This window comes from Eulemur rufifrons, chromosome 11 (assembly GCF_041146395.1).
Source record: "Eulemur rufifrons isolate Redbay chromosome 11, OSU_ERuf_1, whole genome shotgun sequence".
Lineage (NCBI taxonomy): Eukaryota > Metazoa > Chordata > Mammalia > Primates > Lemuridae > Eulemur > Eulemur rufifrons.
The window spans coordinates 14,532,936-14,537,500 of record NC_090993.1 but is presented as its reverse complement, the minus strand read 5'-3'; positions in this window follow the sequence as shown (position 1 = coordinate 14,537,500).

Genomic DNA, 4,565 nt, shown 5'->3' with positions numbered 1-4,565 from the left:
GCACGCCCCGGGGGAGGTGTGGGGGGGGGGTCTGCGGCATGGGGCAAAACACGCACGGTTGGCGACTCCTGAGCGTTCGCGGTCGGGGCCCCTGGTCCAAAAGCCCCCTCACTTCGAGGGGAACACTCCCCCGTCGGTATGGGAGAGGGGTCACCGAGGCAGACCAGGCCGGTGGCAGAGGCCCCCCACGGGGCCGGCCGGCACCACGTCGCCGGCCCAGCCCCACCACGATCGCCCACACGACCGTGCAACCACCCCCCCTCGGGCAGGGTGGGAAGAGCACAAGCCGTGCGCTCGCCTTTCGAAGTCCGCCACGCACACATCGTGGGGACGCCGAGACAACGCCCCCCGCCCGCCCACGCAGCGCAGGAGGATGCCTCTAGGCTTGCCCGCCTCGACCCCCCCAACCCCAAGCACGCTGCTCGAGGGTGTACCCAACGCAGCAGACGCTGCAGCGGCGACCAGAGGGGGACGCCGGGAACGAGGACGACAACCACCGCTCGGTTTCGGGCACCTTGGAGAACAACCCGGTGCGCTCCGGGGGCACCACAAAAGGGCCACACAGACCCAGCAGCCGCGCGCCAAACGGGGCGCGCGACCGGGCGGGCGGCACGGCCCCGCACCCGTCCGTCACGGGCAGGGGGGACCCCGGCCAGGCAACAGCCACACAGGGCGAGCGAGGGCTGCCCGCTGCGTCAAGAGGACTCACGACCCCCCGCCAACGCCACGAGGCCGAGGGCGGGGCGACCGCGGTCGGGCCGGATAGTCTCGCACCCGCGCCTCCCACGCACCGCCCACAGGCGGGGAAGGAGAGGTGAGGTGCCCGCGGGCAGAACGAGAAGAGCGGCCACCATTCACCATGAATGGACCGTCCCTCGCCTGGCACGCGGCTCAAGGCCCGGGAGAGCGCGACGTCACCACATCGATCAGGCCCCGAGGACGGGGAGGGTTGGGGGAGGTCAGTCAGGCCGGCGAGGACAGCGATCGGAGGAGCCCGCTTCAGCCTCGCCAGCCCCGCCTCCCAAGCACAACCCAAAGACGAGGACCGCCTGACACGCAACGGCACAGAGCCAGCGGGGTAAGGGGGAAGGTTGCCGCAAACCTCCCCCCCTCCCCCGGGTGCCGTCTCTCGAGGGGACAAGAGACCAACGCGAGAGGCGGGCACCACCGTCGGGACACTCCGACGCCCTAGAGCCGGCGCGCGGGCCCAGGCGGTCAGCTCAAAGGGAACAGGGCAGGGCGCTGGATCCCCAGGAACCCAGAACCCTGTCCGCGTGCGGAGGCCCAACCCCTCCAGCGACAGTCGCCGAAGGACAGCGTGTCAGTACTAACCTGCAGGCGGAAGATGACGATATGAGGTGATCAAAAACACCGCGCAGGAAGACGGGGACCGAGCCACTTGAACACGCCTGCCCCCACGACACTCGACACGGCCACCTGTCCCCAGCAGGTCCCCAGCGCCAGCAGACAAGGGGCACTCAGGGACATCTGGTCGGCCCCCGTGGCGTAGAGGGCCAGGGAGGCCCTCACCGTCCACGCGCGCCACCCAGGGCCCAGCACGGGGACTTGTGGAGGAGAAAACATCGGGACGGGACCGCCACGGCCCACGAGCGGCCGCGGGCCGACAGGGGTCGCCCTCGCCGGCCACCCAGGGCCCGGTCCCCGGCCCCAGCACGGGGACTTGTGGAGGAGAAAACATCGGGACGGGACCGCCGCGGCCCACGAGCGCCCGCGGGCCGACAGGGGTCGCCCTCGCCGGCCACCCGCGCCACCCAGGGCCACCCAGGGCCCGGTCCCCGGCCCCAGCACGGGGACTTGTGGAGGAGAAAACATCGGGACGGGACCGCCGCGGCCCACGAGCGCCCGCGGGCCGACAGGGGTCGCCCTCGCCGGCCACCCAGGGCCACCCAGGGCCCGGTCCCCGGCCCCAGCACGGGGACTTGTGGAGGAGAAAACATCGGGACGGGACCGCCGCGGCCCACGAGCGCCCGCGGGCCGACAGGGGTCGCCCTCGCCGGCCACCCGCGCCACCCAGGGCCACCCAGGGCCCGGTCCCCGGCCCCAGCACGGGGACTTGTGGAGGAGAAAACATCGGGACGGGACCGCCGCGGCCCACGAGCGCCCGCGGGCCGACAGGGGTCGCCCTCGCCGGCCACCCGCGCCACCCAGGGCCCGGTCCGCGCCCCCAGAGTAGGACTCGGAGGAAGCCACGGACGACTGGGTGCCACTCACAGGGCTGTCCCTGCCTCCCGAGCGGGAACCAGGGAAAATGGGTAGGAAAGGCGAGGCCGAGGGAGAGGGACACGCATGCACGGGACGGCGGCCGGTCGCCGGACACCCTCCTCTCCCGTCCGCGTGTGCCGTCTCCTTCCTGTCCCCGCGGGGTGGGTCGGGTCTCCAAAGCGGCCACAGCGTGCTGGTCGACCTGCCCGGGCAGCCCCGCAAGCCGCCTGGCTGGCTGAGCCTGGAAGCGCGGCGACAACGTCCTCCCGCCACACAGCCCTGCAGGCCCAAGCTCTGCCTCCCAGATGTCCCAGCCGGCGTCCCGGCACGAACCAGATGGCCCCGCGAAGGCTGCTTGCTTCCCGGAACTCAGCCTCGCTCGCATCGGGGACTGTCCCCTGCTTTGCCTGCTGCACCGAAGATTCAGAGGACAAGAGACTTGTAGAAAAGCGGCCGCCAGGTGGAGCCCGACCACAACCGGCGCCAGCCACCAGAGGTCTGCTGCAAAACACGGGGCAACCCTCTGGAGCCCATCATTTCAGAGTCCAGAAGGTCCCCCGGGGGCATCAAACACAGTCCCCCTACTCCCCACGGAAGCCATCGAAAAATGACGGGTCAGTCTAGGGCCACGCCACCCTGAACGCGCCCAATCTCGTCTGATCTTGGAAGCTAAGCAGGCCCCGGCCTGGCTAGCACTGGGATCAAAGAAAGGATGGGTCGGCCCGACCACCGACATCGTCCACCAAACCCGTCTCTGCACAGACCACAACATAGCCGAGAGACAGACAGGCAGAAACAGAAAGAGAGAAAGGGAGAGAAAGGAAAAGAACAGAAAGAAAAGAGACGGAGAAACAGAGAGAGAAAGTCAGAAAGAAGAAAACAGTAAATAAGAAAAGACAGGAAGAGGGCACGGGGAAGAAAGAAAAAGGAAGGGAGGAAGGAGATAGGAAACACAGAAAGACAGAAGGAAAGAAGAAATAAGGAAAGAAAAGACAGGCAGAAAGAAAGAGAATGAGAAAAAGGAAGGAAGGATGGAAGCAGAAAGAAAGAAGAAAGAAAGAAAGACAGACAGAGACAGAAGGAGGGAAAGAAAGAAAAGAAAAAGAAAGGAAATTAAGAGAGAAAAAGAAAGAGCACGGAAAGATGGAAAGAGAAAAAGATAGAGAGAAGGAAGGAGAGAGACAGTATAGAAAGAGACAGAAAGGAAGAAGGAAGGAGAGAGAAAGGAGAGAATGAGAAAGAAAGAAGGTAGGAAAGTAGAAAGGGGGAAGAAAGATGGAAAAAACAGAGATAGAAACACAGGATAACAGGAGAAAGGAAGAGAGGAAAGAAATACGGAAGGAAGGAAGGCAGGCAGGCAGGAAGGAAGACAGGAAGACTGAAAGAAGGAAACAACAAAGAAGTAAAGAAAAGGCAGAAGGAGGAAGAGAAAGAAAGAAAGAGGGGGGGGGGAGAGATGATAGGATGAGAAAACCTTTCTGTCGTGGAATCATAAAACCCCTTCCTATCTTAGGATCATGAAACCCAGGGTGGAACTATGATACACTTCACATTCTCAGAGCACGCCGGCTGGTGAAACAAAGAAAGAAGTCAGGGACAGAGAGAACACATTCACGGGGCCTGGCCGGGGGCCAGGGTGGGGCGGCCCGAGGCTGTCGCCAGAGCCATCTCTGTGGCAGGACGTCGCAACACGCCTACCGGATTTTCCCATAACGCTCGCCCGCCGCCAGGTGACCCCCGTCATCCACCGATCCAAGTGTCAGCCTGGAAAGGACGGGCTCCCTCGTGGGGGAGGGAGCGTGGGGGCGGGAGTGGGTACACACTGGGTCGCAGGCCTCCTCCCGGCCCCTCTCGGACCACGTCTCTCAGCCCTCGGGCACACTCCCCACCACTAGTCGACCAGAGAGCCCCCGGGGGCGGGGGGCCGGAGGGGGGCGTCCACGGCAGGGAGAGAGGACAGGGACCCATCGGCCCGTGCTAGATGCCACGGGTGGAGGCAGGACCTGCTGAAGACACACGAACAGTACGGAGAGGTTCAGAGCGGGGCCTAGGCGCAGCCACTCACGATGATCTCACAGTTGGACTATCTGTCACGGTGGACCGAAGCGCATGAAGTGGGCGCTCCCGGAAACGGCGTGTGTGTGTGTGTGTGTGTGTGTGTGCGCGCGCGCACGCGCGCGCGCGTGTGCCTGTGTGTGGGAGGGAGAGAGAGAGAGAGAGAGAGAGAGAGAGAGAGATGGGAGAAGACGGTCGGTACATTCACTCACTCCTGTACCCGGGCCAGTCGTTTCTCCCGAAGGACAGAAATCCATAAAACACCCACGTCTAAAGAGTGTTTACAC